The 27,729-nt window shown below is 37.2% G+C and overlaps 1 long non-coding RNA gene across 2 annotated transcripts in view; it reads left to right on the forward strand.

Annotated features, from left to right (window-relative positions):
- Positions 1-17,298, forward strand: part of LOC110365658 (uncharacterized) — a 78,754-nt gene extending 61,456 nt beyond the window's left edge. For both annotated transcript variants that reach the window (XR_002425350.2, XR_010468464.1), the window contains 4 exons: positions 9,876-9,973; positions 10,442-10,521; positions 13,313-13,472; positions 13,565-17,298. This is a non-coding gene — a long non-coding RNA (uncharacterized LOC110365658). The remainder of the gene's footprint in view (positions 1-9,875; positions 9,974-10,441; positions 10,522-13,312; positions 13,473-13,564) is intronic.
- The last annotated feature ends 10,431 nt before the right edge of the window (positions 17,299-27,729 follow it).

The following is a 27,729-nucleotide window of genomic DNA, read 5'->3' on the forward strand; positions in this document are numbered from 1 at the left end:
GATTTGGCCTGGTTACTTAGTTTTGGGAACACAATATTCCTTTTTCAAAACGTTTAATAGTTCTGGATTTGTATAAGTTGACATGCAGAGCTGATCGTATTTTCTACAAGCAATTATCTAAGCTTCTAAGCTCTATACCTGAATCCTTTAGTCATGCCATCTTGTACTTCAACAGTGCAAGCTTTTCAGATGGAACATATTCCTAAATAAATCAGCCACAGATACCTTCATTGTTCAGCTGGCAATTAACTAAGGCTAAAGAGGAGAGCAGTATTGGTGCGGGTCAGGTTGGACCACTATGATAAAAGAATCACTTCATTCCTATTACAGGTGCAAAATATGAGTGGTGCTCTATAATGAACTGTCTCTTCAGTCCAGACATCTGACCTAGTAAAGAGATTTTATCCCAAACAAATCATATTTATCAGGAGTTCTGAGTCATAAAATGTTGTACCAAACCATTAAATGACAAGTATTCCACCACTGTCAATAGGGCTTGACTTCCTTATGTGTGAAAGAGTGAATGAAAGAGAAGCATCACCTTCTGGAGCACAGGAAGGCAAAAAGGCAGACACAGAAATTCAAACTAGTTTTAAGATGGAGCTTGAAAAACACTTGAAAAATTGCATCCAATGATTACTATCACCAGTAAAATACTGGAATAAGTGATTTGGAGACATACTCTTCTCTGCAGGTGATAATCTTCAAGTAGACAGGGAGATGAAAGGAAAAAACAAATGAATACATTGTTTAAAAGAGTCTACCAATGCCATTTTTCAAATAAAATATGGTGGTAACTTCCACACAAAGGTCTTAAAAAATCCAGCACTTGATACAAAAATTCTCTCCAAACTTTGACTTTTATTCAACCACCATTTGAGAGCAAAATCAGTGAGAAAGGAGTCTGTGGTATTTGATTTTAGCCTTCGGAATAGGAGTTCATGCCAGAATCTCAGAGGCAGCAATAGCAGATGAACAATTTGTGAAAACATATGGAACCTAAAATGACATTTCTACCTCTCTGTAACCTTTATTTCAGTTGGCTGTTCAACTGCTACTTAGGGCATCTAACATGATACAGCTGTGAAAGTTGGCTTAGCATTACAGTGGGTTCTTGTTTCCATCCAACATCCCAAGTATACAGGAGATTTGGTTCTGATGAAATGCACCTAGGACAAACTGCATATGTGAACCAAGGAGGAAGAAAAGGAGATTCTAGTTCCTCCTCACTCAGAACCACCTTTGCAGGGTTTACACCTCTACAGATCTGGCTAGGGGGAAGCCCACCTAAGAATGGAAATGGTTTCTAGCACTGTTTATATGTATCCTTGTTTCTAGATAATCTGTCTTGCTCCTTACTCAACCAATCATGTTGAAGTTTACTTTATATTTCTACTGCAGAAAGACCAGCCTGTTGCTAATGCAAAAACTCTCTCTTCATCTCCTCCTTAAATAGTTATGGTCTTTTGCCACATGCAGTCTGCGTTATTGTAATTCTTCTCATACAAAGTCGACTTGGAAGGAAAGATGAGACACTGTATTGTGTCGGTTATTGCTCTGTGAATGAGTTGGATGACTATACATATTCATCCGCTCTGTTCTGACATTTCCACTGGGCTGAAGGTTTCTGCTGTTGCGAACTCAGTGCAATGTTTCTGGTCTTCAAAGCAATTAATATGTCAGTACTGGCTCTGTTGGCTACCTCTTTGACTTGCCAAAGCACTTCTCAGAACAAGGAGCATGCTATTGGTGTATGTGGAAATCTCTTTATAGACCACCAGTTGAAAAGCATCTTCTGCTTTTATAAATAATATTCAACATTTTTCATATCTATCCTAATTTAATATATTGGATTTTCAAGATCTGGTCTGCTGGTATTCTGAAGTATTCTTTTTGTTATAAGTTCATATGAAGACCTTACATTCTACTTACATGAAAGCACTTATAGTTCAATTACTCACTTGAACTTTTAAAGTCAGTTTTAGTCTACATCCATTGCACAACTTCTTGATACTAAACTAAGAGATTATGTTTATTCTCCAATGAATCTATACAATTTAAATGAATTAAATGTTTTCTATTTTTTGAGTTAATTGTATAACATTATGCAATTAACACTCAAAAAATTAAGAGGAGCATATATAACATGTTATTTCTCTTTATATTCATGTTCCAGCTCCAAGTATCCATTGCTGTGGAGGGTTCCTGTTTAAAAGCTCATCATTCAGGACCCTGTCAGAAGTGAAGTCCTCTAGTCTCTTCCAGGTTCTATGCATCCCCCTTCTCCAGGCTCCTTTTCTCTTATAGTCCAGTTACTATTTTTTACTTTCACTCTGACGTCTGTTTCTGTATCATGACTGTATCTTACCTCATCATTTACCCTGATCCTCTTTCCTCTCTGTCCCTATCTCCTTACACTTGATACACAATTTGGGTAATTTTGATTTCTCCTGTTGATCATATTTTCCTTCTACTTTAAGATCTTTAGGCTGGCTGTGAGTTTTTGTCTGCTTTTGCTTTGTTACAGGTGCTTTATTAGAGTTTCTAATAGCATATGAGTGATTCTGTGCACCTGAAAAAAAGATCTTTTACCTTTGAGAGGCAAACTCAAAGTGTTTTAATCTAGTAGGCTACTATAGACATCAAGAAGTACTATCACCAATGGTGAATAAATTTTCTAAGAGTCTTGTATCAGAATGGATTTCAAAAAGACTTGCAAACTCCTACTCAATCAACTATTTATTTGTAATGTTTTCAATCACACTTGCTTTGTATGTGAACTTTTCCAAATGCTTTTCTCTGCTAGACACTGTCATCTCTCTTCTGCTCAGATTTAGCTTCAACCTTTTCATCTGTAAATTTACTTCATGTCTAAATTACAAGCCACCAATATATGTGTCAAAAAGGGAAGTGCAATAACTGTGTGTTATCTGCAAACTTCCATCAAATCAAGACTGATAATCAAAAATTTATTCTTTCTTTCATTGGTGGTCTTTGGTACATCTACTTTTAAATTAAATTTTCTAAAATTTTCTCTGTGCTTTGATACAGACTACATTGTTCCTATTCTATTTCTGTTCATGAATTACAATATGATTTGCTTTTAATCTAAAATTACTTTCAATTATATAAAGCTACATAAGATAGTAAGAGAAGTAAAAATAGAGTGAGTCAGTACTGCCTTCTCTATTTGAGATACTCAGCTTTTCATTTGGTTGTCTGTGTCTGTGCAGGAGGAACACTTAGAAAGGAAGACTCAAGCTATGTAAATAAGTTCCTTTCTCAGTTAACTCTACTAGCTCCTTTGTCAAACACATTAAATTGAAAGTTCTTGTCTTATTTTAGTCATTGCATATCTCCACTCTTACTAAATCTTGCACTATAGTTCCTCATTTATTAATGTATTTTCTCCATCTACACTAGCCAGTGATGATTAAATCAATGCTGCTTCAATCCTCTCTTCTAACAAATATTGTGTTTGTGTGTGCACATGTGAACCTATGATATACATACTTTGGGCCAATACCTATTTCAGATAAAATTATCACAAAATGAGTAAAACCTCAACATAGGGCAGTAAGTTTTCTTTTGTTAGAATGCCTATTAATGAACTATATCAGGTGTCAATTGTCAGCTGCGCAAGGTGAGAAACAGAATAAGCAGTATGCATATTCGTGTTTAGTTTCATCCATTCTGAAGTGTGTACATATGCAATGACTGGTGCCTGTGTGATAGTTATGAACAAATCTGTGTGTGGCATTTTTATGTTGCTATAAATGTAGGGCACTTCATTTGGGTGCATATCTACTATAATGTACATTATTTTTGAATAATCATTTTTCTAAGCCTACAAACTCTCAGAAGGAAAATTGCTTGACCAGATAAAAATATGCTTAAGTGCATCTAGACTAGTGAAAAGACCTGTCTGAAAAGTTGTGGTTGGCATTGTATAACAAGTGTGTTTCTATCTGTATATGTTATACTATGTGTATGCATGTATAAGCACATAGCCCATCAAAATGGCTACAAAGATCACACGGGAAATTTATTAAAACTCTCACCACCTCTCCCTTATTTTTCTTGCCAATTCCACTTTGAGTGGCCAATGTTTCAAAATTTGGAGCATTTTTCAACAATTACCAGTGTCTTTTTGCAAATATCCTGTAAAAAGTTCTTTTTCTCTTAGATGCATATTTTCTGTAAGCTTATTAGTCTCCAGAGTAGTATCAGACCATATTTAAATCAGAGCCTATTTTTATGTTAATTTTATCTCTAGATATGAGAATGGAAATTGTGCTTTTGGAAAGAAGGAAGAAAGCTCATCCAGATTCCCAATGGAACAAAATATTTCCTTCCAAGCGTGTGAGCTCTTGTGTGTGTAAAATAGAATCTTCAGGCTTTCATTACCTAGCCTTTTTTTTCAGTTAGATGGTATAACTTTAAAATATTTTTTGGTGATAATTGTCCTCTTCATTTTGGACCTACACAGCTTGAGTTTGCCTTCAACAATTCTGGTGTGTTGTAAAATGGCATGGACAATCTTCTTTCCCCATTTCTTCATTATAGTACAAACTGATTCCTTACTTATGCAATATATTTTTCTGTAAACTCTCTTTCATCCTTTCATTTTAAATGCATGTCCATTAATGCGTGGAAGAGGGATAAAAGGAAGAGTTTAGGCAAGTCACTTTGTTTCTCTTTCACTTCCAACTACTGTTTAGTCTGGATCGGCTGTAAGGCCTCTGAGAGAGTAAAGCAAAGAATGTGGTGGGTTCTAGACTGTACTGCAATGTGGTGCCCTCAGCCAGGGGCTCCAGGCACTACCCTGGTAGAAATAATGAAAAATAATAATCTATTCATACTGATAGCATGTCATGGAGGAGAGATATGAATATTAACACTACCGTTTAAACTATTGTGCTTGTTCGTTAATGATGAATATGCTGTAAGAGAACAAATATTGAAATGTCACAAGACTATCATGGGCAGCTGAAAAATAATCAAAACACAATAGTTTTAACTTAATGGAAGGCTCTTCAGAGCAACAAGTGTATCCACTCTTGCTTTTACAGTGCAAAGTACAGTAACTCCTTTACATTACTTGATGAGATGATGAACAGAACAGCATGAGAACCTTGGCTTCATCTCCATTTTACTTTTGTAGGGCAGCCTAACAATTTATTCAACCACATTTCTGGGTTCCAAAATCAGTTCTAACAACAAAAAACAAATGTACAAAATAGAGATTCTGTTTTGCTAAATAATTATTTAGAGTGTGTACAACTTCAAGATGATTCAACAATAAGCTGAAGAAAGATTCTTTCAGGCTCTTTATTTAAATATTACTCTTGAAAAACAGGTGAAAAGCTTAAAGATTGAAACATAAGACCCAAATCGTTAAGGACCGTGTTTCAGAGAATGCTTTTAAAATGACTGCTGATTGGAAAGATATACTCACTTTTTGTCTCAGAAAGAGAAAACTAATGTGTTAGCAGTTGTTGATCATACAAATATCCAAGTTTGCGTTCTCATTGTGATCGACCAACACTGAATTGGTGGTTAAAAAGCTGAGAGAAAAACATCAGTTATAAATTCTTCCTGTACCTATATATATTTTTAGAGATCGCATCATTAGTGACTTCAATAACAAGCAAAGATTTTTTCTTTCTCTCTTCCCATTAAACATGCATAAAATGTTATCTGTTTCTGCTGCAGCACGTACAGTGGTTTAATTGTATTTCATTGTTCCCAAACCTAATTTGTTGGCAGTTAATTTTAACGATATAAGAGCTGTGAGCTGAATCAGTGTTCACATGAGAGAATTTGGCAAGATGGACTTTTATGCACAATAAATCCATAAGTTCCTGGGTGATTTTTTTTTTCTTTTGTTTTTCTTTTTTCCCCTTATGTCTTTAAGAAGGTCTAATTTATTTTAAAAAGGAGTTGGTATTTAAGACATAAACATTACATCCAATAAGTGTACTACAGCCTTTTTTGAGAGTGCTTTAGTTTTTCTGCATAGCAAAAAATGACAGGTTCAAATTATGCATGTCACAGAGTAGCTTTTAAGACACAGCACATTGTTAGTAAATGTTTAACTGACATAGAATCGTTTAGGTTGGAAAAGACCCTTAACATCACCAGTATTCAGACATATTCTGAAGAATGCAAGACAGGCTTAGCTGTCCCAATATGATATAAGAAGCTGAAATATTTTCTGTGTTTTCTTTGAAAACCTGTCTACACTGAGCTTAAAAATAAAAAGTCACCAGCCTTTTACAGTAGCTGGGCCATTCAGAAAGGAGAAGACCTGTTGGAGTACTTGCTAGTTATAAAACTGGTAGCGACCAGCTAAGTCTGCTTGTTGGAGTTAATCTTAGTAGTGATACTCATAACCATCCCTCAAGCCTTTCTTCTCTATTTGTAAAGTAGTTACCTGATTATTTTGTGTGCACTATACAGGTGAGCAACATGACCTGCTGCAGGTTGAAGTGACATTGGAGCTCATTTAAAACTAAGATTGTGTCTGGCACATGCTCTGTAGCCAGCTTTTGTTTTGCTTTTCTTTAAGGAGAGTGGTACTGCTCAGGCAGCTCTGCTGATCAGAACAAAACTCAAGAATACTTGGGCAACCTCTAAACATGGTAAAAGCAGAAAGGAGAATCCAGCCCTCCCTCAAGTCCTGTGAGGAGGCTGGTGGTTGATCAGGGCAGAAAAATGGCATTTTACTTTGCTATCAGGTGTGTGTGGAGGAGGGGTTTTGTATCTAAAATGAGGGGAATGATGTTCTCAAGTCAGCTGATGAAAGACAAACAGGGAATACCTATCTTGTATCTTGCCAGGGTGTGTGTTTCCCGTAGAAACCAGAATTTATTGTGTGGATTCCCATTTTTTTATTCGCTACAGTTAACATCACATGCTGAACAGGTTTTAGTAATCTTATGTTCACGAAACAAGGGCAGCTACAATTTCTGTCATTGTTAGGACACAGGACTGTGAGGTCTTTATTTTCCAATATAATATTTATAAAAGTCATAGTCTGCAGGTCACACACGGAAAGACAAAACCAAAGAAACCATACCAGATCACCTCTGTGGTGCAATCCTGTTACTCCAGCTGGCATTCCACTCAGGTCACAACTCTATAGATGTAAAGGCTGAAAAGGAGAAAACTGTAGTTTCTGCATCTAACCAACCAACTTGTGGTTGAACTGAGAGAATATTGTTTTTTAAACAGACCTTGTTTAGAAGCAACTGAAAATTTCTTACCTTTCTGAGCAATCTGTTTCAGTGGTTAACTAACCTTACTGTTAGAGTGAGAGTTGGCAATAATTTTATTTTTGTGTAATTTTACCATCAGCATAATAAATAAAAGCCACAGATGGTAGGCAAATAGTCCTATAAAAAGGGAAAGGGTGTTGTTGCCAACATGTAAAGGTTAGATAGGATCACCTTGTCGTTCTCTGGATAGAGGATCATGAGCTGGTTGTCTTATGAAAAGTCTCAGTTTCTCTCACATGTTTGCTGGCTCATATAAAGTGAGAACGATGTCATATTGAAAATCTTAGAAGACACTCTCTCCATTCTTGGAATGGTTTTTGAATCCTGGCTGATTTGATAGAGGGGACAATATCCAAGATCATGCAGCATCACTTCCAAGAAGCTAGATAAAATGTCGCATGCCATTATTAAGAAATGATCAGCAAGGAGGTAACAAAAACACCAAAAAGATGAATCCCTTTTCCCACAGGATCTACAGCTGTTGAATCTAAACCCAAGACAGTGCATCCTTACTGGTGTTATTCAAGCCCTCCAAACAGAGGACTCAACAGAAATGCTGTCTTTCTTGCTGTCCTTCCCTTCTGCCTTGGGTACGATGCATCAGGATTAAAATGGCCTGTCTGTTAATATGTGCTGTTCTTGAGGAGATAGGAAAAAATGAAACAAGAGAAGTGGGGGTCTTCCAAAGATGGAATGAGGTGTCATCACATTACTGTGTTGTAAATGGCATCAAAATATGTTAGAGGAATATTCTTTTGAAAACTGAGTCTCTGAGAATAAATATTTGTGTCTTGAGCATCCCCTATTTTCATGATGAATAGGGGTGTTTTTTTTGGCAAAAAGTTTCATAAGTTTTATGAGTTCATCTTTGAGCTTAGATCAGGAAGATGACAGAATTTAGTTTCTCTGTGACTCCTTTTGTTGGAAAAAAGTTAGAGGAATAAAAATCACAGTGTTGTCATGTTGCCACAGAAACTGGAGGGTTCCTCTGTAGTTATATGTCTGTGATCTTAAAAAACTGAATTCCTATTTTGCTTCAGCACCACCCTGACAGTGGGAGTCTGAGGAAAGAAAAAAAAAATAGTAGAGTCTAAACCAATTGTTATAATCTATTATGTGTTTACCTCTCTCCAGGCCCATATATGCAGGTGCACACGTCTTTTGAAATCTTCCTTAATTGTTGAAGAACGTGTTGTGTTTAGATGGTCCGTGTATCTTTTCTACTGGGGAACTGTCCCTTTTCAACTGAAAGTATCAGTTTCCATTAGCAGAACAATTCCCAATGCTTTTTCTTCCTTGCTACAGCTAAGCCTTTCTGATTTCCTTTCAGAGCTATAAAGTTCTGGAGGAGTGAATATATTTGCAACTCTTCTGCTGTGATTTCTTGTTACTCTCTGAATGTACGGGGCTTGAGGGGAGGGAACATGACCATATGGAAACTGCTTTCTTACCCAAGTGAAAACAGTTTTAGTCAGCTTTCAGGCAGGCTCCATAAACATAATACAGTAGAGGAACTCACAGAACCATACTTTAATGGCCATTAAAATTGCCTCTGCAGTGCATTCAGAGCCAGGATACAGCGAATACTGGTTTGTGTTATGAATGGAAGAAAAATGTCTTCTAAGCAAATGAAAATCTAATGTTAATTAAACCTTTCCAGGGGTTGGGGTGGATAATTCTGCTTTCATGTTGTTAAATCTCCTTTGATTTTAATTGCATAAAAAAGAAATTGTCTGTAAGTGTAATGTTAGCAAATGTTCATATATGATTAGAAGCATTTGTATATGTTAAGTCAAAGAATTAAATGCTTTTAATTGGAGTGGGTTTTTTCCTTTGTTTGTTGGGGGCGTGGTTTTCTTTTTTTTTTTTTCAGGATAGCCACATTGGTAAAAGACCTTGTACTGTCAGTATGTTGAAGGTCATTTTTATAATCTGTTCAGTGAGAACTGCTCCCCTTTAGGTGAAAAGAAAAATCAACTGAGCATACCTAAAATTGTCTAGAAAATTCTATTACACTTACTGAATCTCAGTTATATATTTCAGATTCACATGGAATTCAATGAACACTCAGATCAAAAAAGAAAAATTGTAGCAAATTTCCAATGATATGCACAGGGTTTTTTCCCCCTTTTGTGGCTGACTTAGAGAAACAAGGCACATTCTTCTCAGAGATGGCAAAGGATAAATTGAAATGATTAACATTAAAACATACCTAATACTGTGATATATTTTAAAACTGGAAACAAAGGTAGGATATTTCTTATCCATCTGTCTTGCCTCCCTGTGCATCTGTCTGTCTCTCTAGAGCAAGTCAATAAAAATGATTAGAGCTGGCATCTCACAAATGTACACCCTTAAACCATGAAGCAATAATACTGTGAAGGAAATTTTTTTTCTGACCTTTTCAAATTACATCCAACTGTCTAGGGAATTTCTCAGTGACTAGAGGTAATAAGGTTCAATCCGTTTTGCTGGTTGGCTTCAAATTTAGCTCCTCAGAAGCCGTAACTTATCTATTCTTTTTATCTTGGCCTTGGCATCTATTCAGTACAGTAATCCATGCATCTAATCTTTTTTTTTTTCCTTCCCTCTCAGGTTTAGCTGGTGGATCACATTGTGAAAACTGCAGCCATGAAAGGCCCTCCATTTACTGCACCCTTCAAAACGAAATATTAGCATGGGAGGCTAAGCTGGTATGTTGCCTTTGAGAGACTCTTGTTGAATTTAATTAGCTTTTAGATTTCATCTCCGTCTCACATCTCAGCTTTCACTATTGTATGTGATTTAGGCTTCAGTGACTTTCATTATTTAAAACTTTTCCAACTTAGCCGTGCCACTTTAGAATACCGAGGGGGAAAATAAAGTTTAAAGTTCATTGTCTTAAATTGATTTCTGTTTAGTTTTTATGATGTGAGCTCAGAAACAATAGAGAGACAGCCTTCCATAAGTTACTGAGTCATTCAAGTGAGAAAGGCAAACAGGCATTTGTGCATGGCTTGTTTCTCATTGTACTCCATGAAGTAAAACTGGAAACAGGTAAAGAACATTTTCAGCAAAATATTTGTTAGGTTATTTTGATGTCAAATATTTTTGTATCTGGGAGAAAATGTTTTCTTTTCAACTCAGTTGGATATCTGGTTTCATTTTTCTGACTTGCACAGGGTATTATGGAGTGGTGACCTCAAGTTCTGGTTCACAAGTAACTCCAGGACAGCACAAGGAGAGCTGTCAATAAGAAATGGTAAGCTCTTGGCTGTTAAATTACTCCCCATATGGTTAGGACCTTGAGATTCCTTTCATTTCAGACAGGGTAAAGTCATAAAAATTGGCCTTTGCTGCTGTCGCTTCCCCAGAGTATTAAGTCTGTGTTTAGTTATATCTGATGTGCTATTGAGTGACCTGCAGAATATTGAAAGTGCATGCATATCGAAAAGCATTTGTAAAACACTTGCTTTTAGTCATACAATAAATATATTGGAAGGCACATACGGCTAACTTACACATAGTTTCAAGGCAAAGCGGTAGCTACAAAGAGGTTGATAAAGATATGTAGTGGGTTATTTTTTCAGTTTTTCCTGAATTCATCTTCATTTTGATACTGCCTTCTGAACTGCAGTGAAACATGGTATGATGGATAAAGCACAGAACTGGGAGTTTATAGATCTTGTCCCTGTATGTAAATGGGACTCTAGTAGGTCTGTACTATTTGTTGAGTCACTTAATAATTTTGCACCAGAACCTTGGTTTCTATGAAAAGCTGTTGCTTGGTTCTTGACAGAGAATGAGCACAGAGTGCAAGCTGACTATTTAATTGTCTTTAATTGAGTCAGCTGAAATAAAATAGGTTCATTTTTAATCAAAATATGATGTACACTGTTAGTACTAGCAATGTTAAAAGTCAGATACTCAATAATCTGAAGGCCAGTCATACGCCTGGAACTTGGCCACGAAATTGTTGAGAATATCTTTAATTCTGAAATTAATTCAGGGAAAATAGTATGACACATTGGCAAGCCTTTTTGCATTCACAGTTATTTATTTAGTGTCCTTAATGTCAGATTGTGAAAAGAAGTGTTGCTAAATGGACAGATCCAGATACCTTTTTAAGCAAGCAGGAATAAAGTTTTCAAAATTCCTTTATTATATTAATATAAAAGATAATATACCTAAATAGGCTAATGCTAGTGTCTTTGTTTCAGAGATCATGTGAAAGGACATATTTTGAGTGCACACAACACATAGCTTGGTATTAAAATAAAGTGTGGTCAGTTAGATGAATAGTTGTGTGGATGTATTCATTTACTCTCATATCTTGGAAGCTCCATTGGTACATGTAGAGTTATTTCTTAGGAGAACAGTTTTGCTGCTCTTAATTCTACATGAATTAGGCTTCTCGTGGCTCTCCAGCATCCAGATTGGCCTCCAGATATGGAGACGAACAACCTGAAAGGGTCCATAGTTTGCCAAGTGTATCAGAGGACTGAGAAATACCCCATGGAAGTGACATGTTGTAATATCTCAAAGCAATGACACCGTTGTTCCTGTATGTATTTATCTTCTTACAGTAGGTTCTTCAAAAATGTATAATAAATATGCTTCTCATATTATTTCAGACAGAAATACACAGGAATGGGATTATTTTGAGTGCAAGTAGGATGTTAAGATGGTGGCTGTGTGTTCTCTTTCACTGAGCAAGTTCTTCTTTCCAGGATTCTTTCTAATTTGTAATCCCTAATGCTGGACAGAAGCAGTTCTGTCAACAGGTCTTTCTACCGTACTGCTGGGTTTCAACTCATAAGTATTGGAAGTGAATTTGAACCAATAAGGAGAAAGGATTTTTCTTTTTTATGTATTTATTTATTTCAATTTGGTCAATCACAGTATATGTTGCATAAAAAGAACTATGTAGTGATATCTAAATATTTACATTTCATTTCTTGGAGTGTTTGTGTACCAGTAAATACAAACTATGGACAATAGATGAGATAAAGGTGGTGTTGTCCACTTGGAATGTAGCTGAGTATCTCATCCTTTCTCAAAGCCAAGCATTCTGGATCACTGATGGTCCTGAAACTTCAGAACTTTGTTTTGGTTTTACTGGGAAGTATCAAACTCTTCTTTGCAAACTAAACCATTCTTGAAAGTAGTTGATTATAAACAAACAAACAAACACACTTTTTCAAATCAAACATACTACCTTGTGTCTTATAGTGGGAAAAGTAACAACAGAAGTCCTGATGTTTGTCCATTTTAATGTCTTTATAGCTTTGCCTTCTGTTCTGTCATCCCCAGTTTTTATAAATTGAAAGTCCAACAACAGGAAAACAAAATAGGCCCCAGCGATAGGAATATAAAAAATGGTGTTTCAGCTTTGCTCTTTTTCCTCAGTTCTTAGAAAATGTCCAGTTTAACAAATCTTTATGAGAAGAAAATGTTGTACATTGAGTCAAAGTAACTCTCGTCCATGCATCAGTGGTGTTAAAATGCGAGATTGCAATGTGCATGTCAAAGGGATTGTGTGAATGTTATTGATACACCATTCTTTATTGTTCTATGTAATTTATATTTTCATCATTAGTCTATAAAGTCTTAATAATTAGCTCTGTAATAATTAGCTTTCCCAGATAAAGCATGCTAATTTCTTTAGCTGGCTGCAGGAAGGAAAAAAAAAAAAAAGCTGATCAATCTGGCATTGTAAGTTAATAGTATAGAACAAAGCATAGTCATAATTAGTTGAGAAAAGGACTTTCCTTGTTCATTCTAGTTTATAATAAAAAGTCCCTTGCCAAAGTGACTTAGAAAATAATGCATTCGGACTGAGCAGAATTACCGCCTAGCAGATTCTATTTATCTGTAGCTTAAAAAGCAGCTGTGTTTTTGTAAAAGCAATGAATGTGGCAGTCCTACTTAAAGGTAGAAGAAAAAGAACACCCCTTGTTTTGTAATAAGGGGATTTTCAATTTAAAAGAGAGAGAGAGCCTGTTGTGTGAAGTATGGTTATTACATTCACTGTATTCTATCTCACCCACCAGGAGGCTAATAACGAAGGAGTCGGTGAAGGAGACCAATGCCACGAGGGTTATCTCGCAGCCCCAGATGCTGGATAAGTTGAAGGAGACAGAATCGCTTTTGGATGACATTCAGGAAGGCCTTGAATGATTATTTGGTGAAGAAAAGACTATTCTTTCCAAGGTAAACAGTCCGTTTCATCTGTCAGCTGTTGGTGGTGTTGTAAAATATGTTTATATAAATATCTCTAAAGTCCATTTTATATCGTTTTTCAGGGTTTTTTTCTCTCCATGCAACAATGATCCCTCAGAAATCCTTTTTGAGACAAAGGATCCACTCCACATCCAACCACACCTAAGGAAATGCTTTGAAAGAATTGCCAAGCTCACTTTTAATCACAAGAAAGAAATTACCCACACAGAGTCAGCAGAAAATGAAAAAGTAGAGCTCATGCTGCGAATAATTCCAGCAAGTGCCAAGGGGCTAGTTGAGAAATGGCTTCATGAGGTGAATATCCTTAGCTCTTACTTAGGGTTTAGTTACTGTATAATCATTTTCTCTTTTAGGAGCAATGAATATCATAAGCATATTTCCTAACTAAGTGGCTCTCTGAATATTTGTCAAGATGTTGACAGATTTCAACCCTATTGTTGTTATTTATTGCAACTAATTTAGCATCTGCAAACATGCAGAAATTAATTCTAATAGAAAGCTCTTGAGTCAGACTGTCGGCAGAAATGGGTCTTTGTCTGAAACCATATATGTGAATATATGTTTGAGTCTATATGTATGTGTTTTTTTTTTTGCTTTCATTGTGTAATGTCTCTAGTTCAGAAGGATAACATATAAAAATAACCAGAGAAATGTAAGATTTTGAATGCTTCCCACCCTGTAGAGAGTGTGTTCCATTGTGTTGGAGGGGTTTAATTTCCAATCATTTTAACAAAAGGGAACAGAAATTATGTTACTGATAACACCCTAACCTTTCCCCTTTGGGCCGCTCATCCAAATTCATTGGTTTCCGTATTAAATTAGTTTGGTGACCTTTATTGTTCGATTTGTTTAACCTTTCTCTACCAGCAGAGGAAAGGGAATGGGCCATCCCCTTTGTTTTTTATTTCAGGGCCAAACCCCCATTTTCCTTCCCACATGCTTCTCTTCCTGCTGGGGCAGGATCAGCCCCAAGAATGCCCACTGTTGCAGGTGATGGTCTTGTCTGTGGTGGCTTGACCCTGGGTTCCCCCTGTGCCCAGCCAGTGAGGGAAAGTGGTGGGGACCAGCACCCGGCTCCAGCAGGAAGAAAAAAGGGGGAGCCAGGGAACCGCTATGTTTGTATCCAGCTAATTAAGTGGAGGCAGCTGAAAAATGGAGCAGGTGGTGGGTTGGAGGGGTTTGCCCCTGTTATGCATCACGTTTCTGTTGACTGGGTGAGCAAAGCTGAACCACTCAAGTCCTCTCATGAGTCCTCATTGCCCATGTAATGGAGCCGTGCAGCAACAACGTGCCACATTCAAACTGACCCCCTCTTAGAAGCAACTGCACGCAGTTTAAAATGGTCCATTTGCAGCATCATTCTGGGTAGGGAAGGAAAGAAAACAGGGCAGGATTTAGGCAAGCCCAAACACTACCCACCCTTTTTACCATGTAAAGTCACACAGAATCACAGAATGTGAGGAATTGGAAGGGACCTCGAAAGATCATCTAGTCCAATCCCCCTACTGGAGCAGGAACAAGTCAGTAGCTTGGTTTTTGAACTAGCTTTCAGCAAAAACAAGCAAACAAAAAAGGACCTGCAGTGGGTAAGTGGCAGCCCTGAGGTGTCCAGAAAAAGCCCAAATATGCAGTATCCAAGCCTGCAATTTACTTACATACTTTTTAGTTTTCACTTTCTCCTGCAAATGAACCAGGGTTGGAGAAGGTGAGCAGCTGTGTTTATTTTAATACATCTCATTTAATCCTCACCCAAAAACAAATTGGAAGGTTTGGGAGTGCATTAATCTGGACCCAATTAGTGTCTCTTTCTCCCTCAAAAGTGCAACCTGAGATTAATGAATATAAACTAGAGTTTCATATGCAGTCTTTAAATCATTTGCATGTTTTATGCATGATAATTGAATTTATTTATGCACTTCCTTTCATTTAATGATTTCTTGCTCTTTTCTATGCTACCAACATTATATTATACAAGAAACAGGATTTGGTAGGCAAGAAAGGATAGCAGTATACAAATCAAACCTGAGCTAATTTTTAGTTCTAGTGTCAACAGTACATGAGAATTAATATTGGTACCATGCCAGTGGGGTTACATGGCTGGGAAAATGCAAAATATTTTTGGTAAGGCAGAGGCTTTTAGCTTAAGAAGAATTTATCATACAGCTTCATTTGCTTGCAAGTGTACAAGCAAAATTATTTTCAAATGGCAGTTAAATTATTGTATTGACTTTTCAATGACCCTAGAGACTTGTGTTTCAACTTGGCCAATTAGTAGTAATAAGAAGATGAATAGTAATTACATTAATAAAGAACTGTTTTCAGACCAGGGCCTTGGTATCATAGTCTGGCTTACAAAATAAGGGTATATTATAGTTTGTCTCATTTGGTCTTTTATTGGGAGAAAGATGGACTTTGGAGCTATAGTAAATTTATCATAGCCAAGAAGGTAGAAGTCCTAGGGACGAGCGAGTCATATTAGGTAGCAGCTCTGTGGTAGTAGCTGTTTCAGTGCCATAAGTAGGGAATTTTGCTTTGTTTCTCCAATTAAGCTCAGATGTCTTAAAGATGTCTTAGTGATGGAGTTTGATCTTTTATAATGCATGCCAGGAAGCTGCTATGGAAAATAGTTTTTAAAAGATGCTGGTAGTGGTGCTTTCATAGCTTTATACCAGTTTCTTTTGTGTCTTTTGTCTTTCCTTATGTGTTGAAAGATGTATGTGGAAGTGACATTTTTCTGTGGTGTCCTGTCTTTTATCAGTGATTTAAATGGTTGTGTCTTGTGATTGTTTCTTGATTCTTGTAGGTAGGAATGTGTTTAAAGGCTAACGATCTGTTAATTTGTGATGTAACCATTTCAGTGTCTTTCTTGTCATTGAAATGTAGTTTAAAATGTTCAGTAATGTAGCATTAAATCATTGGTTAGTTTTGGAATGGTGATGAAATCATGTGAAGAAAGTAAGTATTGCATCTGATCAAGATAAATTCACTCTAGTGTTTTATGGCTTTTTATTCCTATGTGATAGTAATAAAGTCTCATGTAGGGATGGAAGCCATGAAATACATTGTGAAAAATCATCAACTCAGATGGGGCCATCAGGATAGCATGCTGTAGTTGTAGAGTTATTGAGAACAATTGGAAGATTTAGTATGTCACCACATCAACTACCATGTTTTTACATTTTGTTTCTTCATCCTTCACCCAAGTAGTTTGATGAGAGGAAATCAGTTTGTAACTAGCCGATCCATTTTTACATCAGTGTCAGTGTTTAAATTGTTCATACATCTTTCATTTTCTGCCAAAGATAACACTGTATATGAAACACTAAGCTAAGAATTTATTATTGCTAATAAACACGTGCCAAAGTGAATACGAAGAAAAGCCAATGAATTTCTAAATGCTTGAAAATTAAGAAGGAATCAAAGTAAGGTCTACCCTGTTAGCAAGTGGTCCAGCTTCTTTATTTCTGTGTTTGAGAGCAAATATGAGAGGTGATCTGAGGATTAAAGAAGAATTCCCCTCTTACATGTCTTTCTGAAAGTGTGTGACCTTGTCTCTCTCTGGAACAGAGACAAAGGCTGATGGTGTTGGGGGCCGAAAACAATTTCTGACAATTCCCTTACAGTGCTGCCATTCCACATATTGCCTTACTGCTCTGGTTGCTTCATTCTTGGGTGCCAGTTTTCTTTGGGAATATTTTGGGGAATGTTATTTATTTTTATACAACTATTCATGTTTCTTCTGTATTCTTCCTCTGAAGCATATATTAATAAACCATTATTGATTTTTTTTTTGGTACTTTGACTCCTTTGTTATTTCTCTCAGGTGTGAATTTTTTGTTTGCTTAAAAGTACTTTCACATTATTGTAACTAAGGATGATGTTCTGGTTAAAAGCCCCAACAATAATTAAGCAGGAGGTATATTTTTCATTTCGTTGTAAATTTAAATTTCTGGTTTAAATCAAATAGCACACAGAATTTAATCTTAATTAAACTGACAGATGTTTGGATTTACAAAGATGCTAGATAGCAGTTTGCACCAATGCTACCACATGAAGAAACAATTATAAAAACCTGTAAAACAAGTTGCCTTCAGACTACTACTAAAAGACAAATTTTCCTTATGTTTTAACAAAATTGCTCCCAAGAGTATCTGGGATCTACTGTTGAGAGAATAAACTGGGCTTATTTTTCAGCTTTGTATTTGGCTAAGATAAAAATTGGCTTCATCATTAGCCCCCAAATGTTTTCAGCATATGCTTTAGAAATTACACTTCAAAAACCTGGGACAAAGTTTTTTAATCATTTCACATCAGTCCCTCTATTGTTTAACTCCATTTCTCCCAGTCTAAATTATATTGGCGTCACTCCGAAATAACATGCAATTCATCTTTACTGCAAACTATAGTTTGAAAACTAGTCTACAGTCTCACCTATAGACTATATTTTCAGTACTGTATTTTGTCTCTGAATTACTTCCAGAGTCAAATATTCTCCAAGTTGAAGTACTTCTTTTAAATGTCAAGCCAAATGGTTGAACATAGGATCTTAAAGGAAAGCAGGGCTCTTTTCCTGCATTTCAGCCATAGTTTGGAAGGGCTCTACTGACCAAAAAATAACTTCTCAGTTTAAACAGTACCAACCCATTAATCTCTCTAGATTATTTCCTTTGTTTTGAATAAATTTACACAGGTGTGACTGGAACTTGTTGAATAACTTATTAATTGTTAACAGTTGAGGAGAATCCAGCTCATTCTGTAGTAATTCTGGTTCTGCAGTGGTCAAAGGAAGCTATCAAGTACTGTGCATTTTAGCGGAAAACTACTCTGAAAATGCAATGTACACATGTTTCATCTATGATGCTGTTTTTAAACCCTCAGGTAACCTGGTATAAATAGGCTGACCATAAACTTCCCTGTGCAAGTGATTGCCTCCACCTTGGTTAATAGTAAGAATTAAAGGTGGGAACTCAGAATTGAGTTTCAAACAGCACGTTTTGTCACTGTGGCCACTGCCATAGCTGCTTTTTTTTTGTGGGGGACATCTATTAGTACAAACTGGTGTGATATGTTCACTCAGGAACATATGTTCACTCAGGAACATGTATTCTATGATCTGAAGGAGATTTGGCCAGTAAAAAAAAATTAAAATCTGAACCCCACCCTCATTCCCCCACCCCCAAATAAGTTATACAGACTGCCTACCTGACATTTTGGTCACTGACGTGGGCTAACTGTTTCTAGGGTGAGGTACTGAAAAGATGAGATTTGGCTTTGTGTCATGCTAGTGCAGCTGCACTGCTTTGTGTCTGCTGAAAGCAAACCTTTTTCCTTGGAGCATGAGCAGGACCTGTTTGTGTTTGCTGTAACAAGGCCTTTCAGCACACCTGTAGGAGGTTTTATCTTGCCAACTTTATATACTCCATTTTCCTAATGAAATATAGAATAAGACTAAATACTTAAGCATGACTTTTGGAAACTGCCTAGGTAAAGTCAGTGTTCTGGTTTTCCAAAAAGAAGTCAAGTGGTATACTGAGATATATAGAGAGAGATGCCAGGAAAGTTGCAGTCCTCCAAAATTACATCAGAGGTAAATGTATCCCTGTATGCTAGACACAAGAATGGCCTAACAGTGATATTGAACTTGATACCTTTCTTCATGGCGTGTCTACTGATGTAACTCATAGAATCGTATCATAGAATCATAGAATACAGTTTGTAAGGGACCACAAGGATCATCTGGTCCAACCTTTCTTGGCAAAAGCACAGTCTAGACAAGACAGCCCAGCACCCTGTCCAGCTGAATCTTAGAAGTGTCCAATGTTGAGGAATCCACTACATCTTTCAGGAGAACTCCACTGAGTTCACTTTATAACCAGCTCCACGTGCCATGGATGTTCAACCTGAGAGTTAATGAGCAATAACACGTCCTGGGGTAGCCATATCTTAAACACATTTTTGAGTTTCTGATGTGTTTTCCTTTTGTTGGTGGAAGAGAGAGTGTCAGTTTGGGGGTTTTTTTATTTGTTTGTTTGTAGCAGTAGTTCGTTCACAGAGATTGTAGATACCTTCTTTAGCCTATTATTTCCTGAAAAAATTATTATTTCTACCCTAATTTTTTCCTTCCCCCCTGCCTCCAGGGTGGTGCTGATCTGTTTATTTCCTTGTTTGTTTGTTGTGGGGTTGGGGGGGGGGGGGTGTTGCATTTTTTTGTTGTTGTTGTTTTTGGTTGGTTGGTTGGTTGGTTTTTTGCGTTTGTGTTTTTTTTTCTTCCTAGCAAGGAATGTACTTTCTTATGAGTCTTGCAACACAACATCAGAAATACCTCTTTGAATTACGCGTTATAAGAACCTGACAATCAAAGTTTTAAGTGACACCTTGCTGTGATGGTGAAGAGAGCGTTTTTCTTGTCAGTGTCAATTTGAGCAAAAAGTGTGTGCGTTTATGTTTAAAATATAGTCACTTGTCAGAAAAAAAGCAAGGTCTTGTCACAGAAGTGAAATGTTAAAGTCACCACTGTGTTTAACATTTTGCAAATGTCCATATTGTGTGCACTCTGTACTTACTAGCAACCTGAGTCAAGATCAAGACAATATGCTACTTATGCCTTCACAATACTGTCTTAGTTAGTGTATGTGCCAGCTTTCAGGAGAAACAACCTCTCAGCAATCTCATATCCAAGGAGGATTTTGTAAGTCTTTCCAGGACAATGCAAACAGCTTGAGTGTCACCTGTGAAAGGGTGCAAATCTCTGAAAACAAGCGTAATGTGTTCTCCAAGGCCAGGAACATAAAATGAAGGGCAGTTGTTTTCTGCTGGAGCTAATGCTTTAAAGCAGTCTTCAAGGGTAGCATCATGGAGAATAAATCACAGCAATTTGACCTGGATATAAGAAAGTCTTTGTTAACTGTTGGGGAGGACCATGCCACTGGAGGAAGAGAGGTTTACAATAGCTGTATAAATATAAAATTGGAAAGGCTGTTTCTGGAGACTGGCACTTATCTGTTCTCCCAGCACTGTCATTGTCTTGCTGATGTGAGCAATAGTTGACTGTCCATCCACAACCCCATGTTGGGTTTTGGAAAAAAAGGTATGACATTATGAGACAAGAAGCTGAGGTGCTAGTTTGGTTAGTGGGGTTAGGGGTGGAAAGATCTGTACACAGAGAGAGATAGATAAGTTTTTCTGTTCATTTTTTTCAGTATTATTTGAATTCATATGTTTAGTTTGAGAAGTGCTTTGTCAACCTAGTGCTTAGCAATATTCAATATGTATTCAGATTGTTTTTCTTGATTTCTTAATAAATGTTGTACACAGTGTATTACTCTGCAGTCCTTTCCCTTACACTCTTTTTAATTCCAAGCTATCACCTGAAACTTGACTATCTAGGAAATGTTACATGAGTTTTGAGATTTCTCTCTACCTTGTCAAAACAGAGGGCATTTGTTTCTGCTTTTCTACTCTTCAAAAGTAATTGCTAAAATAAAACTAGCTTTCCTTTCCATGGAAAAAGGCACTTATGATCCAAATTGTACCCATTTTTCCAGCTCAAATGAGGACTTATTTAAAGATATTACATATCCAGAGAAGAGCAACACGACTGGTGAAGGGACTTGAACATAAGACCTATGAGGAGAGGCTGAGGGAGCTGGGGTTGTTTAGTCTAGAGAAGAGGAGGCTTAGAGGTGACCTCATCACTCTGTATAACTACCTGAAGGGAAGTTATAGCCAGGTGGGGATTGGTCTCTTCTCCCAAGCAGTTAGCAATAGGACAAGGGGGCATGGGCTTAAACTCTACCAGGGGAAATTTAGGCTGGATATTAGAAAGAAATTCTTTACAGAGAGAGTGGTCAGGCATTGGAATGGCCTGCCCAGGGAGGTAGTGGACTCACCGTCCCTGGAGGTTTTTAAACTGAGATTGGACATGGCACTTAGTGCCATGATCTAGTAAATGGACTAGAGTTGGACCAAGGGTTGGACTCGATGATCTCTGAGGTCTTTTCCAACCCAGTCGATTCTGTGATTCTGTGGTATCCTTACAAACTTGCCCCTCATTGTGTCATTACCCATATTTCCGGGTAGAAGTCAGGTTCCTTGTTTCTAATTATTTGCTTGGGCAGCTGAACATTTTGAGAGGATGGTTTCTTTTTCAACTGTGAAATCAAATGCTTTGGCTGGACCTGATTTTCCAATACATTGGGTCAACCTGAAATGGCATTTTGAAGGAGTTAATCTGGTTACTTTTGGAACCTCAACAAGTGGGGGAACTCCAAGAACCCTTAAATAAAAAATAGTTATCTCACTAACCTATTTGAAACAAATAGGATTTTTGTTGTTATTTCACTTATGTTTCTTGCTCTCTAGGTTAATTTTTCCCATCCCCATAAGAAAATACAATGCGGAGGGTTTGTCCTTGTGTCTTCAGGCCTGGAGGCACTTGTGTTTCTGAAGAACACTGGAAGGGGACATGTGAGGAGATCTCCTGGTTCGATAAAATCTGCAGACTAGCAGTACTCAGAGATGGTACAAATTTGGCACTTGCTCTTTGGTAGAAGTTCTTGAATTTTCTGAAGCAGCTGTGAGTGCAAGTCCTAGCCATGCCAAGGAGCTCTCAACTTATGCCCCATTTCAATACATTTCTCTAGGATACTTTTACTAACTTCATTGCAAGTCTTTGTCCATAGCAAATGAGACTAGTCCAGGAAACAAGACGTGGGGGGACAGAGAGAGGTAGGTAGGCTGTGGAGATGGGGAGCCAAAGAAAGGCTCAGTGGGTTAGTGAAAGCTGCATGACTCTGGATTCATTCCAGCCCTCCTCTGCACAGAGGCTTTTGTGAAGCTCACTGTGGCTTCTGAATGGAAGGTCCCTATTCATCCAGCCACTGAAGGAGACCATGCTAATAGGCTCCAGGATCACAAAGACAGTCACCACCTGCTGCCATGAACGCAGGTCAGGCTTTGTTTGCTGGGCTGAATGCTTTATTTTTTTTTCCTTCTTCTTTAAAAACTGAAGTGTAGGTGTATATTTGAGAGAGTTTATGATACTTTTGTATCAGCATTTCAGTTTTTGAAAGGAGGAAAACCAGATATTGTCCATATTGTTACAGGCAGATAGAGGATACACCTCTTGCCACTGACACAAGATAGAGTTCAGAAGAAATTCCTGGAAATCTGTATGCTAATGTGTAGATAATAGGATGAAATCTAAAATGGTCTGATTTAAAATTAAGGGTTATTAAATTTAAGCTGAACTTCGTCATTTTTATGCAACTGAAGTGAATTATTTCGACAGAAAATATAAGTATTCTCAAGTTTTCTGAACTAACATATTGCATCTAAATACTCTCTGAAATGTTTACTTTAATAAAATATTTGTGTTTAATTTTACATTAACAAAATAGATCTTTAATTTTATTAGGCTTGTGAGAAGCAAAAATCTACATTTTAACTAGCCTGTCAAATTTGTCCTTTGAGAGGGTTAGAAAATAAATAGTCTATAATGTAAAAATTGTTCAGTGTAGCCTGTTTTATACTTCCAGAATTTAATTCATGATAATCCAGGATTCTCAACAGTATTAAACTCTGTCCTGAAATAAATCACCATGTTTGAAATGTAAGCATCAGAAAGAATCTGTATTTGAAATGATAGGAGTTTTGGTATTGGTGTCAGAGGCATGTAACGAGTCGTGTATGTGAATCAACAGACAGTGTCTTCCTTTTCTTACATGATCTCATGAATGCTCATTTTAAAAAAATCAATTACTTAGTGTGTTGAGATAATAGGCACTTTTTGAAGGATATGGTGTGATAGAAATTAATTTAAAGCAGTGCTTGAAGTGACAAATGTAAACATCTCCTGAGGTATTGCATGCTGTATCCCAATAAGAGCACAGCTGCAAATAATTTGAAAACAAAATTGTATTTTTATATCAACACAGTTAGACAAAAATGACTTATTAAGTAATTGTTATTGTGACATAAGCTTTATGCAGTAGCTGAATTACTTGGCACCGCTAAAACCTCAAACTACCTTGGGAATTTAACACATTCTTTAATTTTCTGATTGATTAAATGGATTATTTGACATTTTGGCAGAGCTTTGAAATCACGGCATAACAAAGACTCCTTTCATTGCTCATTATTTGTTCTCTTCAGGCTTAGCACAGATTCTTTGAAATGAAAGGTTTAAGGTGCTTCTTTCCTGGGTAATTTTTGTTCCAGTTCACATTTTACTAGCAGTGTCACATTTCCAACTTAAATTCCCCTACTGTTTAAATACAGTTCCTTATAATAACAGTATAACCTATAGAGATATGTAGTCTTGAAAAACACTTTTAAATACCTCACAACAGTGTGACTGAAGAATTCAACATGACATATTTGCTATCAGAGAGGCTCTTAACCCTTACACCACTGGCATTTTCTGGAGTGTGGGAAGCTGAGCAAAGTGTTGGGTGTCTTTGTTCAGTTTGTGACAATGTTCAGTTTTCTCCTGCCCCAGGTGGAAGTAGAAAACTTCATGTAGGAATTTTGGGGGGGAGCTCAGAGGCAGACAGGTAGCTTGGAGGTCATTTGCCATCATTGTCTTGGTACCAGGCAGCAAATGCATTGCCTAGTTGCATTTAATGTCCTTAATGAGCAGTAGCAAGACAAAACAATCAAATATTTAATGTAGCTGCATAGTTTTCTCTATTGAGAAACAGCACATGAGAGTAACCAACAAGTTACAGGCTGTATTGCTCCAAGTTTGGTGGAACAAGGTAGCAAGTACATAGATGAAGTGGGACCTTCAGTGTCCTGTACTCATACATTTTAATGTCAGGAGTCCTTCACAGTGCTGGGTAGGGGATCTTGATTTCAAGCCCACGTCTTTTCTAATACTGTGAATACAATTGAGTCAAATTGCATTGGCAGTTGCCCTCAAAGGGGCCTGTGTGTCCTCCCTCACCACTGTGGCCAGCAGTCTGGGGATACACAAGTGTGAGGACATGCCTACAGCAATCCCATGGCCATGTCAAGTTCTCTACTGAAAAAAAATCCCCTTCCATGTGCCTGCATCAGTAATGGAGCACTGCTCTCCAGGCTGCTTCTGACATACAGTAAGATATTTATACAGGCTTCTGTGAGCTCCAGACAGTTTTCTGAGCCTTGGTGGGTTCGTGAACAGTTGGGACTATGGTAACGGCTTGCTATTCTTAAAATAAAACTGCCCTTGCAAACCACTACTTGCTATCCTCCATCTCCTGTTCATTTCAAGACAGAGAAATTACTTTGAACAGGGAAAACTGGGGAGTCTAAACCTTACAAAAGTGAATATGTGATTCTCTCATTTTCCCGTTCCAAGAGAAGAAGAAAGTTTAGGGTCCTGTTCAGCCTCCAGGAACTTACAGATGTGTCTCCAAGGTATGAAGTTCTGCTTGTGTGTCTAAGAATCCAAGTTTGTTCCCAGTCACTATGACTGGTTGAGAAGTGATGCTCTTACTTGTCACACTTTCCTTCCTGAGAGTGGGAGCAGGATTGAAGAAAATAACAAGCTTTTTCTGAAGCTATATCTTGAATTGGAAGTTGTATGAAAGCCACGTGTGTCCTGAATTTTACAATTTTTCTAGCTGAGGTAAACCAGTGTTTCTGACAGTTCTTTATTGCAAAGCAGTTTAAGAAAGAAATACACTGTGTAAGTCTATATATGATTTTCATTTTATTAATCTGTAGTAGTGATTCTTGAAGTCAAATTTGTGCAGTGCTTCATGTTACAATATGTTTCTTTCAATTGCCAATCCCTTGTTCAGGCAGCAATTTTCTGTCCCTGTCATCTTCTTCAGGCATATTTGAAATAAACAAAAAAAATCTGAATTAAAAAAAAAATAATTGCAGAACAGCAATCCATGTAAAAGGGAAAAAAAGTTTCAGCATTGCCATGTTAGTTTGAGCTGAGGATCTATGCACTTAATATAAGCTTTTCAACATTATTAATTAACCACATTTGGTTCACATGATGGAATTTGTGGTTTAAAAACTTAGGAAATAAGAAAGCAAATGTGCCCATTTCTGTGTTTAGGAATGCAAGAACCTACAAATCTCAAAAGAAGTGAGATGCAATCTTTTGCATCTATTTTGACAAAGTCTTCAGTTACACATCAGTTGTATGCCCCAGTCTGCATAACAAACCCAGTGTAAGCTGGCAAACAGATCCTAGCCTTCTCCGCAGCTAAAAGGGCAGGTAAAGTTTCACCTGAAGTAAAACAACTTCAGGTGGAAAGACTGAAGAATTCCCTCTCTGGATATCTCACCTCAAATATCTTATGTGAGTCCAAGACCTCATAGACAAAGTCTTGAGCATCCTAAGAACTCACCAGCTGGATAAGAAAACATGAACACCACCAGTACCTCTGGGATTTGGTGTTTTGAGAAGTCAGAAGGGTTTAGGATATCTAGAATGCATTTAGCAGCTGCGCAGCTGAGGCTAGACATCTCAGAGGGAAACAGCTCGTGCATGAAGTGTAGGAATTGTTGGGCTCCCAGGGCCAGAAAAACAAAGGTATTTCTGTGTCTAATTCCTGGTAAGCCATGTAAACAGAAGCAAGATTTGTGGGGAAAAAAAAAAGATGTGATTGTGCAACTTACAAATGGCAAGGGAGTCTGTGGATAAAACATTGCATATCTCTTCACATGCTCAAATGGTTGAGGTTTTAGATACGCGCTTGAATTATGGCTGAGTTAGTTGCAGAGGGGATGTTTATAGTGTTGTAGCTGTACATGTGCATGCTTTTAGTCTGCTGCAAATGGGAGGAAATATGACTTGGCACTTAGCAGATCCCACCTCAATCATTTCAGTTTGCATTTGCTGAGGGCTGGTAGCAGTTACTGCATCTCAGATGATGTGTGGCAGCTGGATTATGGGGCTGAACCTAGGACCACAGCAGAGTATCAAGTGCATACATGAATCCTGCATGTGCAGCAGGTTATAGCTGTGACAGAGTTCTTATTAACTTGATTTGAAATTAAAGAACCCAAAACCCCCAAGGGTTTTACGTGTCTTACCTATAATGAGATCATACAGCAATTGTATTTTGTGTAGGAGTATTTAAGTCATGGCTCTAGAACTAAAATCATCCTCTGTGGGATGGGTCACATATCTGCATCTGAGGTGCCTCAGCTCTAGAAAGAGCAAGACCCTCAGATTTCATTGCCCTGGTCTTAGCCCTTTGGTTCCTGCTTCATTCCCTCCCCTCTGTAGACAGAAAGCTGTCTACCACCATGCAAATGGCTTATAGTAGGCTCTAATGTTGCTGAAGAAAGGCTCTGATTTTAAACCAATGTAGCTATGTTGACATGAAATCTTGCTTGAATTTGCAATAGGTCAATTTTCTACAATTTCAGCCCTATATCTTAGGCCTAAGATTCACCTTGGCTGGTTACAGTTTGGTAAAAATTTCAGTTCCTTTCTTATGCATTATGTTGCAGTGTCTATCATCTCTAATTAGCTCAGTGTAGAAATTTACCCTGTGTGACAAAAATACAGCCTCAAAATTAACTGAGCTCAGCATATAATTCAGGTTTTATTTTAAAATGGCTGTAGCATTTGCATTGTATTTTTCATTGTGGATGTCTTTGAGTATGAAAGCTTGATAGGTTAGTTCTATCCAGAGTAAGTGGTAGTTAATGAAACCTTTTATTATTAAAGTTTAGATAATTACCTGGGTAATTGTACAGACAAATAATTCAGTAATTTGAAATTATTTATTATGTATTTAATGATACTTTAAGTGCAGCTTAACATGTTAATTACAGACACTCAAGGGACTTGCAAAAAGTTATTTTAGTGATAATATGTTATTAATTCTCCAGGGACACTGCTTTGTTTAGAACAACACCTGCAGAGAGATCCAAATGTCAAGCCACATGCAACATTGTGATTTAAAGATTAAAAACCAAAAACAAAGCCAGAAACAACCAACCAACAGCAACAAACAAACAAAACCACCAAAGAACAAACAAACAAAAACCATCAAAAAAACTACTTTCATGGTGGTTTTTTGGTTGTTGTTTTATTTTGTTTTTTTGCAGTGTTGAGACCACTTCAGTTCTCCTGACAATGAGACTCTACCTGAAATCAAGGTAGACACTAAGTGTCTTTCTAAAGCACTTGTCAGGACATAGTAATCCTGGTATGAGAGTACCTCATGTTATTTGATCGTATCTTCCCCTGTTCCTGTAAGTTGCTTTTCTT

This window comes from Columba livia, chromosome 1, assembly GCF_036013475.1.
Source record: "Columba livia isolate bColLiv1 breed racing homer chromosome 1, bColLiv1.pat.W.v2, whole genome shotgun sequence".
Classification (NCBI taxonomy): Eukaryota; Metazoa; Chordata; class Aves; order Columbiformes; family Columbidae; genus Columba; species Columba livia.